Raw genomic sequence first — 15,590 nt, forward strand, 5'->3', positions numbered from 1 at the left:
TCATCCAGCTACTGTGAGATGGGCAACAAGAGACGCAGGAGGAAGTAGGTAGGTCAGAGCAGCCACATATTGATATTTCCTCAGTCTCTTTTGCTGAGATGGAAACATAGCCAACAGAAGGGCTAGGTGGCGAAGAAGAATTTCAAGTACTAATAATAGACGCTGATCAAGAGCCGATGGTCCAACTGTCAAAAGATGAAGAAGATGCTCTTAAGGAAAAGGTTGCTCAGGAGATGGATGTGCAATGGAATGAAGTGATGGATTGGGAGTTGAAAGTTCTTCACTTTGTCAATGTTACTCAACTCACTCCCAACCAAATCAACACACAATGGCATTAGCAATCACTGCCATATCCCTTGATCAAGGTCGACGAGCTGCTACACTTTGTCACTTTGTCAATGTTACTCAACTCACTCCCAACCAAATCAACACACAATGGCATCAGCAATCACTGCCATATCCCTTGATCAAGGTCGACGAGTTGAAAGTTCTTCACTTTGTCACTTTATCAATGTTACTCAACTCACTCCCAACCAAATCAACACACAATGGCATCAGCAATCACTGCCATATCCCTTGATCAAGGTCGACGAGCTGCACAGGTCAAGGAGAGACTTTACAAAGACATGCAAGTAGAAGACGCAGATGGAGTCCACCCCAAGTGGAGAAAGAGCTGGCTGAACAAGAATTCTAGATACTTGATTCTGTTCACAAGAGCACCTACAATACTTCAAAAGGATCCAACTTTTTGTCCTGTACCAAGAGTAAGGACGTGGCAAGCACATGAGGCAATAACAAAAAGAAGTGGCCTACATGGTTGAATTATCCAAGATTGCCAGCTCCAGAGAACGGAAAGCCGATATAAGAATACATGGTGAAAACCTTAACGTGGGCCATGGCATTCTTCAAAAGTCTACGTGATCTCTCATGTGCTATGCTTTACAAAATTTACCGAATGTTGCTCACCTGCATTGAAGTTTTTCATGAGCCAGAGCAAGCAAGAGCACCGTGGATGTCCTTCCTTGAAGGGTTTATGCTATGATTTCAGTGGCCAACCTTCCGAAGAAGTCCTTTATGGCTTCTACGTCCGTTGCATGTTCTTACCATCTCATAATATATTGGCGTTTGAGGAAGCATTCTACACATGATTTTTCACTTGGCGAATGAAGATTTTTGGGTCAATGATCAACAATCTTACTTTTAGATTCGTAGGCTACTTCGCTGTCGAGCTAAAGAACAAGGTCACTATGCAATTTTTGCAGGTGCCAGACAAAGAGATAAAGATCAGATACAAAAAGGCTCTACATGCACTTAAAGACCACCTCACCAGCCGTCAATCCGAAGACTACTTCAGTCCATAAAGCTGTGTCAACGGATGACACATGCGAGGAGGGGGGGAATGTTAGCAGCAAGCTAACTCGAAACCATTTTTCAGAGCTTTCATTGTAAAAAAAATTATTATTTTGATGAATCGGGAATATTGTATCTCCTATTTTTTGAATAAACTTTGTAATTGATGAGCTGGGGCTACAAGCTTCCAGATTGTATCAACCTGTCTTTACCTATCTTTAGTTAAAGCTCCCAGATTATTAGTTTTGACCACCAAAAACCTTGGCTAAGGTATAAAAGCCAATTTTTGTAAGTTTTTCATAAGTTTTGGATAATGAAATACACAGCGTGAGCTAATGGCACTCACTTCTGTCCTTCTCGCGCTTCCTACTCTCTCCCCGGTTGTCACTTTGCAGATGTGTCTGCTGTGTTGCAACCACAGGTAAGAGCTCTACGCATTGATGTAAGCATTTCACAGTATTTCGTAGTTGTTGGCGTCGTAGACCCGCGGCCTAATTTTCTCATAAGTAGGAATTTACACTTCAAAATAAAAAACCAAGCATAGGCGGGGTATTGGGGCATCATCGCTAAGCATTTAGATGCATTTTGGGTCGAAAACGACTAGGTCAAAAATCCTTTGCTGTTAACAATTGCGATTTTTGCACTTGACCTAAAGTGGGATTTGAGACCATAAGCATGTGTGCTTAAGTCTTATAAACTTGTCCTAGAAGTTTCGTTACGTTTGGATGTCATTTGATGCTGTAACGGATGTGATTTGTTGAGCGATGTTGATTTTCGAATGCAGTTGTGGATTCTAAGGCTATTTCAGATGCAAACCTTTGGCATGAATGTTTTGGTCATCTTTATTTTTCCAGCTTGCCGCTCTTGCAGAAATCAGATATGGTTGCTTCTTTGCCGCCTCTTGGAGCACCTGTCAAACATGTCTGTGAAGGCTATATTTTGGGTAAGATGCAGTGTTCAAAGTATCCAAAGGATGGTTTAGTTAGAGCCACATGCAGGTTACACCTTGTGCATAGTGATGTTTGTGGGCCCATGGAAACTCCATCCTTGGGCAATTACCTTTACTTCGTGACTTTAATTGATGATTACTCCAGGCATGCATGGGTATATTTTCTTAAGGCAAAGTGCGAAGTATTTATGTGCTTCAAACAATTTTTGGCTATGGTTGAAAATGTCTCGAAAAGTACTATAGGCACCCTTCGTTATGATCGAGGGGGGGAGTATAAGTCTCATGAATTTAATGCATTTTTGGCTAGTCGTGGGATAAAACACCAATGTACAATGCCTTATACGCCTCAACAAAATGGTGTTGTTGAGAGGAAAAATAGATCACTTACATAAATGGCACGATGTATGGTCAAAAGTCAAGCTTTGTCGCATTCATTTTGGCTTGAGGCCATCATGTGTGCCACTTATGTGCTGAACAACTGTCCTACAAAACCTTTGCAGTCTATGAATCCATATGAATCATGGCATGATAGAAAGCCTTCTATTGAGCACATGGGTGTTTTTGGCTGTTTGGCATCTACTTTGGTGCCACAAACAGAATGCAAAAAATTGATTGATAAGGATGTCAAATGTATTTTTACTGGTTATACTGCTAAAAGCAAAGGCTATAGGTTGTATCATGCACAAAAAAAGCGTATCTTGGTCTCTTGAGATGTTGTGTTTGTGTAAGATTCTGTTCAGCCCTTGCTGTCATGTACTCAGCACAGTAGTGTAAGCTCACAGGACATTATGACACTTTATGGCCTCTTTTTAGTGGTGGAAGTACGAATGTAAATTCCAATGAGGCAAATGTATAGCCTATGGGCGTTCCTGAAAATGTTATAGATTAGCCTATTATTGATGCAGATGCACATGATGTACTTGATGAGGAAAGGGCTGAGAATGAGCAGGCTGGAGGTATTCCTAAATGGTTGGTGCATACTTTGCAGTCTTCATGATACTGGTGATCCTGTAGATGTCATTCTTTACCAAAGTGTTGTTGGATGCCTCATTTATGTATGCAACACAAGGCTAGATATTCTGTTTGCAATCTCACATGTCAGCAAATTTATGCATAGCCAAGGGTCATTGGCAGGCTGTCAAGAGGATTTTTTGCTATTGAGTGGTACTTTACATCCTTGCTTGTTTTATCCCAAGGGGGATCATTGCCGCTAGACTTACATGATTTTCCAGACTCAGATTGGGCTGGTTGTTTTGACATGCGAGTGCCCACAAGTGGTTTTTGTTTCATGCTTGGCAATTCATGTATATCATGGTTGAACAAGAAGCAACCTAGTGTGGAACTTCTAGTTGTGAGGCTGAGTATAGGGTAGTCTTTATAGCTACGGTTGAGTGTGTATGGCTCAGACGCCTTATGGATGATTTAAGTGTTGTACATGACACTGCCAACACTATCTACACTGATAGTCAGAGTGCATTGACAGTTGCGAGGAACCCATTTTTCATGCTCACACAAAGCACATTGAAGTGCATTACCATTATGTCAAGAAGAGGCTCTCTGAAGGAGAGATCAGCTTGGCTTATGTGCCAACACAAGACAACCTTGTAAATCTTTTCACAAAGGCATTGTCTCATGAGAAGTTTGAAGCTTTCCACAAAGCTTTGGGCTTACTCTCCTTTGTGGACTAATCATGTGCTCAAGGCATGGCACTTCCCTTTATTCTATGTGCCAGCTCGCGTTCATCAAATCACTCATGAGGGGATTTTCTACCATATACATGTGGTAGTGATGTGTGTGAACACACTTAGGACCGCCGATGCATTTTTTCCCTCACTAGGAGGTTTCCCCCCCATGCATTGTATATAGGCCAATCACTCTAGGGCTATCTATCTTTCCATTGCACACTAAGTAATACATTCTCTGTTGTGTGCCTTGAGCTTCCTTTGTTTTCTTCAAGCTGTGTGTGTTTTCTTGTAACCCTAATTCCAACAAAGTTAATAAGCCCTATGTTTGATTTTTTTTTTTGCAAAGAATCTATGTATGACTTTATAGCAGTATTTGACTTATATTGTCATCCTCTAACATATACTAGCAATCTAGGGATCATACACTAGAGACATCATTAACCATTAATCATATTAGAATGTACTTGGAAATTTATGTACACAATAGAGAATGTGTTACCATATACATGTGGTAGTGATGTGTGAACACACTTAGGACCACTCATACATTTTTTTCCTCACAGCTAGGAGTTTTTCCCCCCCGTGCATTGTATGTACGCCCATCATATTAGGACTATCTATCTTTTCATTACACACTAAGTAATACACTCTCTATTGTGTGCCTTGAGCTTCCTTCATCTTCTCCAAGCTGTATGTGTTTTCCTGTAACCCTAATTCCAACACTTGGTATGAGAGCAGGTTGCATCCTCCAAAGCTTAGTCGCCAACAACTCCAACACATGCCTGCTCACTTTCTCCAATTTCTGTGAGCTTTGGTGAGCGTTTGTAGGTGGAATTTTTTTTTGGGAGAGCTCTAAGAGCTTTGTCTACTCAGAATTTTGAATTGGACTCATTTCGGCCTTCGTTTCCACTACAGGCAATACCGCAGTTGTTATTTTGTCATTTTGTGCAGAATTGTTTTCACTACCCGTTTTTGCATAACAGGTCCCTTAAATTATTCTACGGTTTGTGCTATATAGCAATGTTATTCCCGCTTGGTTTCTCCTCTTTCTGGGCAGTTTTCAAATCAGGTGCTGCGATTCATCATGGTCGACAACAACACAGGTGTGTTCAAGATGCTTGCTAATGAGGACATATTGGATGGGGACAATTACCCTATGTGGGCCTACATGATGCACCATTTTCTTGTGTCAACAGGTGTCTGGAATATTGTGCAGGGCATTGATGCACGTCCTGGTTCTGAGGATGTAGGCGATATTGAGAATGTTGCAAGTCTTACTGCAAGGATTGCTGCTGTTAGAGTTGTTTTGCCTATGGCAGAACAAGCTTGTTGGGATGTAAAAGATACACATGCTCATGCATTGATTGTGTTGTTTGTGAAGGTGCACAATTACTCTTTACATTCTTTTAGCAAAATCTGCAAAAGAGGCTTGGGATATTCTTGTTAGTCTTTATGCAAGTCGCAAATGAGGCAAAAATTGCATTGCTGCGTAAATAGCTGGAGTCAAAGACCATGCATGAGGAAGATGATATGGACACTTTCCTTGCCGGTGTCAAGGATATCAATGAGCAACTTATTTTTTACAGAGAAGTCATTTCAGACAATTCCCTTTTGCAGACTGTTCTTAATGCCTTGCGAGATTCATACCAGACCTTTGCTAGTACTCGGAGACTTATGACCCAAGGCAATCCTGAAGTTGTCAAGTTTGATGCATTATACACATTGCTGTTGCAAGAGCCACTTTCCATAAAAATAGGATTAGACAGCGTGCAATTGAACAAGATTTTATTTTTGCTCAAAGAAAAGGTGGGAATAGTAATGCAACCACTTCTCACGGTTCTTTTGGGAGTGGAAAATCACCTGTTCCTAATGCTTTCGCTGGCAGAAATTTTGGTGATAAGGGCAAAAGAAGATGCATTGCCATTACTGTAAAGTTAATGATCACTTGATCAAGCAGTATCCTAAGTTGAAGGCTGTTATTCGATAAAGGCGGTGTGCCTCATCGTGCTTGGCTTGTGTTTGCCGGCCAGTGTCCGACCACCCACATTTTTCTCCTTATTCTTTATACATACAGAGAATAAGGAGCTCTCACTCATTCTCCCATTGTGCTCATACAGTGAGATTTGGGAGCTCCACCCCACATCCTGTGTACTCTCTCTCTCTCTCTCTCTCTCTCTCTCTCTCTCTCTCTCTCTCTCTCTCTCTCTCTCTCTCTCTCTCTCTCTCTCTCTCTCGCCCCCTCCCTTCTCACTCTCCGCACATGCACCGCATTCCCCCACTCACAAATGGTATCAGAGTGCATAGTGATCACAAAGAGCACAACGACTTTGAGAGGTTCGAGGTGATAGCTCGCTCGCTCTTGGCATTGGAGGGCTCAAGAAAGCTTAAAAGCTTTGTGAGAATGCAATGTGAGCTTGTGAGCTCAGTAGAGAGTGATGTATGCTCTTGTCAAAGCTCAAAAAGGAATGTGGAAAATTGTGTGTAAGTGAACGTCCTGCCCTAAAAACTGTGTGCATAGCAACACTGTTTTTAGATTCGCTTGTGGTACCCATCCATTTTAACGTGGTCTACAACTTTGCAGAAGAAAATTTTTGCAAATGCCTCATTGTTTTGATGATATTCAGCTCAGATTGATTGTATACAGGAATTGCAGGTTTTTTGTTTTTGCATAGTGTGCTAGTTTGATGCACTTTTGGAAGCACGACATGTGCTCGAAGTTAGGTGCATAAATTTTAAGCTGATGATGCAATTTTAGCTTGTGAGAGCTTGTGGTTTGAGGGTTTTTGGTAGGTTTGGGCAAAGAGTCACGGAGGCGTTCACACACCATCAAAGCGGTCTCTTGAGAGACACAATTTTTTGGAGCACACAGGTGGAGCTTCTTTCACAGGTTTTCACCGGATACTTTGGTAGTGATTTTGTGAGCTACTGAGCTCTCTACATGGTTTGCATATGGTGATGGCACATGGTTGATGCCCATTAGCTCACCTTCTTTGCATATGGTGATGGCACATGGTTGATGCCCATTAGCTCACCTTCTTTGCTCGAGACAGTGATTTGCTCTCAAGTGCGAGAGTCTTGTGATCTCGAGCATTGTTTGCCATAGTTTTGGCATGGATATGGAGATGCTTCAGATTAGAGGTGGTTCTTGCTCACGATCGCGTGACTGACATGTTGGCACTGCGGCCACTATGGGCATATTAGGCATCATTGCTTCAAGTGTATGAGGCAGTGGAGGAGGCAGATGCATGGTTCTACTATGAGGACAGATGCTAGAGAGTATGCATGTGACGTACATGTTACTTTTGAGTCTACCTTGCCTTCAAACTACTTTGTGTCTTGGGATAACACATTGTCTACGTGTTTTCTACTAGATGAGCATGCAGTTTTTCACGTGACACCACATTGTGATTTGTTTTGGTCTTTCTTTAGTAGGACAATTGGTTGTGTGCAGTTTGTTGATGGTTCAGCATATGACATAGAGGGTGCTGGAGATGTATGTCTTTACCTAGCGGTGCATTGCTTACGCTATGAGATGTACATTATGTACCAAGACTCAGCCACAGTCTTATTTCAGTGCGTCAATTGCAGAGTAGTGAACATTGTGTACTGCTTGGAGAGCGGTCGTTTCAGATGCATAGGGGATCATTAGTGATAGCAAGAGGTGCTAGGAGTGGTCTGGTAAACCCTTTGCATTTTTCTGACACTCGAGGCAGTGTAGTCTCTGTGTATTTGTAGCCAATTTTGGAGCGAGAGACAAGGCGTGTCTCTTTTACAATGTGCTGCATGGAGAGCAGGTTGTGAATTTATCTTGTGGTGACATTCACGCAGACAGTGGTATCTCTGAGGATGCACAACTTTGTCAATCAATAGTTGAGGTGACATCAGTTGAGCTAGAGATCGATGCATTGTTTTATGATGTATCTGATACGTTTAAGGGCGACAGTGTCCTTCAGACAACTGTGTGTGATTGTAGTGGTGCTGATTTTTTAGTTTTGCAGTCATTCTGAGCAGAAATGTTTTTGCCAGACGATGTTGACATGGTGATGCATAGTCAGGTGGTTCTTGATGACGAGGATGCATATGGCACTAAGGTTGCTGATAGGGATAGGTTGGCACACATAGTGTATGTTTTGTCAGCTTTTCGGTCTCTCATGTCTGACCTTTTGGTCTTGAGACCTGATCTTCCTTATGTGGTTGGTGCATTTGCAGTGGGAGTTGTCAATCGTGTGATGACTGAAACTGGCATTGTGCATTGTGGAGCCATGCAGGTCGTCACTCCATACTTGCATCAAGAGTGTCATCGTAGATTTAGCCCTGATGGTATGCATGTTGCAACTACACTAGAGCGGTTACAGAGTGAGCCAGTGGGTATAGGTTGAGAGTCGTCTTCTCTCACCTCTTGTATATACTAGTTGTAGGCTAGTCTTCTCGCCACTTATCGACACACAGCCTTTAGTGGGAGAATGTTAGGTAAAAGCGAGGTGCCTCATCGTGCTTTGCTTGTGTCTGCCGGTCAATGTCCAACCACCCACATTTACCTCCTTATTCTTTATACATAATACAAAGAATAAGGAGCTCTCACTCATCCTCACATTATGGTTATACAATGAGATATGTGAGCTCCACCCCACATCTTGTGTACTCTCTCTCTCTCTCTCTCTCTCTCTCTCTCTCTCTCTCTCTCTCTCTCTCTCTCTCTCTCCCCCCCTTCTCACTCTCCGTACACAAACCACATTCACGCACTCACAACTAAATGTTAGGTAAAGGTGGTGTGCCTCACCGTGCTTTGCTCGTGTCTGCCGATGAATGTCTGGCCGCCCACATTTATCTCCTTATCCGATTATACATGCAAAGAATAAGGAGCTCTTCCTCTTCTCACATTATGCTTATACAGTAAGATTTGGGAGCTCCACCCCACATCCTGTGTACTCTCTATCTCTCTTCCCTTCTCTCTCTTCGCACACGCACCGCATTTGCGCACTCACAATTGTATCAAAGCACTTGGTTGTGTGCAGTTTGTTGATGGTTCAACATATGACATAGAGGGTGCTGGAGATGTATGTACCTAGCGGTGCATTGTTTACGCTATGAGATGTACATCATGTACCACGACTCAGCCAGAGTTTCATTTTAGTGCGCCAATTACAGAGTGTACAACTTGGAGAGCGGTCACTTCAGATGCATAGGGGATCATTGGTGATAGCCAGAGGTGGTAGGAGTGATTTGGTATAACCTTTGCATATTTCTAACTTACAAGGAGGTTTAGTCTCTGTGTGTTTGCAGCCATGTTTGGAGCGAGAGACGAGGTGTGTCTCTTTTGTGGATGTGCTGCATGGAGAGCAGGTTGTGCATTTGTCTTGTGGTGATGTTCATGTAGACAATGGTATCTCTAGGGATTCATAGCTTTGTTAGTCATCAATTGAGGTGACATCAGTTGAGACAGAGACCGATGCATTGTTCTATGATGTATCTGATAGGTTTGAGGGCGATAGTGTCCTTCAGATAGCTATGTGTGATTGCAGTGGTGCTAATTTTTTAGTTTTGAAGTCATTCTCAACAGATATGCCCTTGCCAGATGATACTAACATGGTGATGCATAGTCAGGTGGTTCCTAATGATGAGGATGCATATGGTACTAAGGTTGCTAACAGGGATAGGTTGGCACACATAGTGCATGTTTCGTCGGCTTTTGGGTCTCTCATGTCTGACCTTTTGGTCTCGAGACCTGATCTTGCTTATGTGTTTGGTGCATTTTCAGTGGGAGTTGTCAGTTGTGTGATGACTGACACTCGCATTGTGCATTGTGAGCCATGCACGTCATCACTTGATACCTGCATCATTAGGAGTGTCATCATAGCTCTAGCCCTAGTGGTATGCATGTTGCATCTACACTAGAGTGGTTACAGATTGAGCTAGTGGTGGGTGGGCATAGGTTGAGAGCCATCTTCTCTCACCTCTTGTATATACTAGTTGTAGGCTAGTCTTCTCACCACTTATTGACACACAACATTTAGTGGGAGAGTGTTAGGTAAAGGTGGTGTGCCTCACCGTGCTTTGCCCATGTCTACCGGCTAGCGTACCGGCCGCCCACATTTACTCATTCTTTATATATACAAAGAATAAGGAGCTCTCACTCATTCTCACATTATGCTCATATAACGACATTTGGGAGCTCCACCCCACATCTTGTGTACTCTCTTGCTCTCCCCTTCTCACTCTCCGCACACGCATCACATTCACCCATTTAGAACTAAATGCTAGGTAAAGACGGTGTGCCTCACCATGCTTTGCCCGTGTCTGCCAGCCAATGTCCGACCGCCCACATTTATCTCCTTATTCTTTATACATAGAAAGAATAAGGAGCTTTCACCCATTTAGAACTAAATGCTAGGTAAGGACGGTGTGCCTTCACCATGCTTTGCCCGTGGTCTGCAGCCAATGTTCCGACCCGCCACAATTACCTCTCTTATCATAATAATAGAAGAACTCAAGGAGCTCTACATACATAATCTCCCACATTTATCTCCTTATTCTTTATACATAGAAAGAATAAGGAGCTCTCATTCATTCTCACATTATCCTTATACAGTGAGATTTGGGAGCTCCACCCCACATCTTGTGTACTCTCTCTCTCTCTCTCTCTCTCTCTCTCTCTCTCTCTCTCTCTCTCTCTCCCCCCCCCCCTCCCCCTTCTCACTCTCCACTCACGCACCACATTCGCGCACTCACAAAGGCCAAAGACGCTAAGAAGAAAGAGGGTGGTTCCATTGCAAATGCTGGTCCCACTACAAATGCAGCTATGATTGAGTCTTCTGTGAAAGGATATTGTGATGCTGATGTTGATGCAAAATGGGACTTAAGTAAAGATTGTACCTATAGTCCTGCTTTCCATGATGCATGCATGTCAGCTGTTATAGATTCACATGTGTGGTATTTTGATAGTGGTGCTACAAAGCACATTACCTCACATAGTGATTTGTTCCCCTCTCTTGAGCCTGTCCCTCATGGGAATCCAGTTACTTCTGCCAATAATGCCCCTTATCTGGTTTAGGCATTTGGAAAGATTGTGCTTACTGTTGCAAATGGCAGCTCTTTTACACTTGTTGATGCACTTTATCTACATGGGATCAAGAAGAATCTTTTGTTTGTATCTGCACTTGCTAGACTTGGTCTTGTAGTCAAATTTGTGGATGACAGATGTACAGTACATGATCTCAGCTTTGATGGTGAAATTGTTGCATCTGGCATATTATGCTGTGGGCTGTATAAGCTCACTTTGTATAAGATTTGTGGGCAGAATTTTGCAATTGCAGTTGTGGATTCTAAGGCTATTTCAGATGCAAAACTTTGGCATGCACGTTTTGGTCATCTGTATTTTTCCAGTTTCCCACATTTGCAAAAATCTGATATGGTTGCTTCTTTGCCGCCTCTTGAAGCACCTATCAAACATGTCTGTGAAGGCTGTATCTTCGAGATGATGCAGTGTTTGAAGTATCCAAAGGATGTCAGTTAGGACCACATGCAGGTTGCAGCTTGTGCATAATGATGTTTGTGCAGGTTGCAGCTTGTGCATAATGATGTTTGTGGGCCCCTGGAAACTCCTTCCTTGGGCAATTACCTTTACTTCGTTACTTTTATTGATGATTACTCCAGGCATGCATAGATGTATTTTCTTACGTCAAAGTCCAAAGTATTTATGTGACTCAACAATTTCTAGCTATGGCTGAAAATGTCTCGAAACGTACTCTGGGCACCGTCCGTTCTGATCGAGGGGGGCGAGTATAAGTCTCATGACTTTAATGTATTTTTGGCTAGTCATGGGATAAAACACCAATGTACAGTTCCTTATACGGCTCAACAAAATGGTGTTGTTGAGAGGAAAAATAGGTCACTTACAGAAATGGCACAATGTATTGGTCAAAAGTCAAGATTTTCGGCATTCATTTTGGCTTCAGGCCATCATGTGTGCCACTTATGTACCGAACAATTTTCCTACAAAACCTTTGCAGCCTATGACTCCATATGAAGCATGGCATGATAGAAAGCCTTCTATTGAGCACATGCGTGTTTTTGGCTGTTTGGCATATGCTTTGTGCCACAGACGTAGCGAAGGAGATTGGATGATAAGGCTGTCAAATGTATTTTTATTGGTTATACTGCTAAAAGCAAAGGTTATAGGTTGTATCATGCACAAACAAAGCGTATCTTGGTCTCTCGAGATGTTGTGTTTGTGGAAGATTCTATTCAACCCTTGTTGTCATGTACCAGAGACAGTAATGTAAGCTCACATGACATTTATGACAATTTGTTGCCTCTTTTCAGTGGTGGAAGTTCAAATATAAATTCCAATGAGGCAAATGTACAAACTATGGCTTTTTGAAAATGTTACAAATCATTCGATTACTGATGCAAATGTACATGATGTACTTGATGACTGAGAATGAGCAGGCGAGAGGTATGCCTAAATGGCAGGTGCATACTTTGCGTGATAGTAAATTGCATGCACCTTTGTCTAGCTGCACTCGTTCAAGTTCTCACCATGCATCTTATGCATTAGATTGTTATGCTTTGGCTGTGTATAGCTTACATGATGTTGATGAACCTGTATTTTTTGACAAAGAACATAATTCACAAAATTGGATGGCTGCCATGCAATCAGAATATGATGTGCTTATAGAATGAGACATGGACTTTATGTGATTTGCCTCCTGGCAAAAAGGCCATTGGTATAAAGTGGGTTTACAAGTTGAAACGCAAGGTGGATGGTGAGATTGATCGCTATAAGGCTTGACTTGTTGCAAAGGGTTATACACACAAAAACTGCATAGATTATGAAGGGACTTTTGCTTCCACTTGTCCTATGACTACTGTGCATTTTCTATGTGCATTGGCAACTCATTTTGGTTGGGATGTAATCAGTCTAAGATTATGACTGCTTTCTTGAATTGTGACATATTTGAGGAGGTTTATGTAACGTAGCCTCGCAGTTTTGTCAAAAAAGGACAAGAAGAGGATAAAGTGCACAAATGTAAGAAAGCTTTGTATGGGTTGAAGCAATTTCCTCGTGCTTGGTATGAGAAGGCTGACACTCATTTGGTCAAAGGATGCTTTTGTAACAGTCCAACAGAAAGCACATTTAATGTAATGCATGAGGGTGATGTACTTCTCATTGTGGTTCTTTAAGGGGATGAATTGATAATCATTGGACCAAATGAGAGACATATTGCTGAATTTAAGGCTGATTTGAATGCTACTTTCAAGATGAAAGATTTGGGGTTGTTGCATCGTTACTTTGGGAATACAATTTGAGTAGTGTGATGATGGTATTGCCTTGTGTTAGAAAAGTTACATAGAGACATTGCTATGTACGTTTGGACTTGAGGATTGCAAACCTATTGCCACTCCCATGGAAACACGTTTGAAATTGAGTCTTCATGATGCCGGTGATCCTGTAGATGTAATTCTTTACCGAACTACTGTTGGATGCCTCATTTATGTATGCAACACAAGGCCGGTTATTCTGTTTGCAATCTCACAGGTCATCAGATTTATGCATAGCCCAAGGTCTAAGCATTGGCAGGATGTCAAGAGGATTTTCCACTACTTGAGTGGCACTTTACATCTTGGTTTGTTTTATCCCAAGGGGGGATCATTGCGGCTAGACTTACATGCTTTTTCAGACTCAGATTGGGCCGGTTGTTTTGACATGTGAGTGTCCACAAGTGGTTTTTGTTTCATGCTTGGAAATTCATGTATATCATGGATGATAAAGAAGCAACCTATTGTGGCCACTTCTAGTTGTGAGGCTGAGTACAGGGAAGTCTTCACAGCTACGGTTGAGTGTGTATGGCTCAAACGCCTTATGGATAATTTTGGTGTTGTAGAGGACACTACCAACACTATCTACACTGATAGTCAGAGTGCATTGGTAGTTGCAAGGAACCCATTTTTTCATGCTCGCACAAAGAAAATTGAGGTGCATTACCACCACGTCAAGGAGAGGCTCTCAACAAGAGAGATGAGCTTGGCTTATGTACCAACACATGACAACCTTGTAGATCTTTTCACTAAGGCATTGTCTCGTGAGAAGTTCGAAGATTTTTGCAAAGCTTTGGGCTTACTCCCCTTTGTGGACTGATCATGTCCTCAGGGAATGGCACTTCCCTTTACTCATGTGCCAGCTCTCGTTCACTGCATCACTCCAGGGGAGATTTGTTACCATATACAAATGGTAGTGATGTGTGTGAACACACGTAGGACTGTTGGGGCTTTCTTCCCTCACTAGGATGTTTTCTCCCCCAGGCATTGTATATACGCCCATCATACTAGGGCTGTTTATCTTTCCATTGCACACTAAGTAATACACTCTCTGTTGTGTGCCTTGAGCTTCCTTCAGCTTCTCCAAGCTGTGTATGTTTTTCTATAACCCTAATTCCAATAGAATGATAATATGTAATTATGGCTATCCTTTGGAGATAGTTTTGTATCACAAAACTCACTTCATAAATGATACTATTCTCCATCAAGCATCGAAAGTCAATGCCTTATTATCCCAAATGCAATGGATAGGCTTAGAGTACAAACAAGAACATCAAGACTATCTTGACTAAGATTGTGTAGAAAGAACCTCACAACCGAGACAAGAAGCTTTAAGTAGCACTGAGGCATCATTGTGGGCATACTAAAAAACATACAAGATTACCACTTGCATGACACCATTCAAAAGGGTGTATGTAATAGAGGCAATTGTACCAATTGGATTTTGTTATTCCCAGTCTCACACTTGCAATGAAAAATGACATGGATTACAATTCAAATATGAAAAAGAGATTGGATGATATGCTAAAGCTAGATGATATTAGACAAAGGGCAATGTTAGAAAATGAGGTGGTTCAAGAAAGAAGTAGTATAGTTTAGGTTAAACCTTCAAACAGAGCAATTTTACCTCTACTATATCTCTTATGTAGGTTCCTTTTATTTTTTTCATACCCAAGCTAACAAAGACGTTAATGCAATGGTATGGAGTAAGTTAATTAAGGTCATGATGGTAGCACATAGCAACACCTACAAAACAAGTTAACAAGGCCAAATTTTTTTGTTCCCAACAAGGCTGTGTTGGTAGAGCGTAGCAACACAGATGCGTTGTCTTATTGTGAATAGCAAAGAACGTGCTTGCAACACTAGATACCAAGGAGGGCGATTTGGTTTGCAAAAGGCAACAACGAGGATGCCTTGACCTACAACAACCAACAACTGGAAACACGTTAATGAGTGCACGTTACTTGATAGGTCTAAAGAAAGCGTATGTTGGATGGATGGAGAGAGAGAGAGAGAGAGAGAGAGAGAGAGAGAGAGAGAGTTACTTTAAAACTCTACGCTCAAGTGATTTCCATGTCAAAAACAACAATAATTGTGAAAGCACCTAGCCTTGGCTTGATCCCCTCTCTGTCTCTTCTTTGGTCAAGTCTAGCAAGCAGGGGTTGCTTCACAAAAAGCCAAGGGCTAGCGGCTTGCTCTGATCTAGCAAGAGAGAGTGCAGGGTGGAGGAGTAAAAGATGAGGAGAGAGGTTGCTCATTGATGGATTGGTGACAAGCAGGAGGTACAA

The sequence above is a fragment of the Adiantum capillus-veneris genome, chromosome 1, assembly GCF_014529385.1.
Source record: "Adiantum capillus-veneris isolate H3 chromosome 1, ASM1452938v2, whole genome shotgun sequence".
Lineage (NCBI taxonomy): Eukaryota > Viridiplantae > Streptophyta > Polypodiopsida > Polypodiales > Pteridaceae > Adiantum > Adiantum capillus-veneris.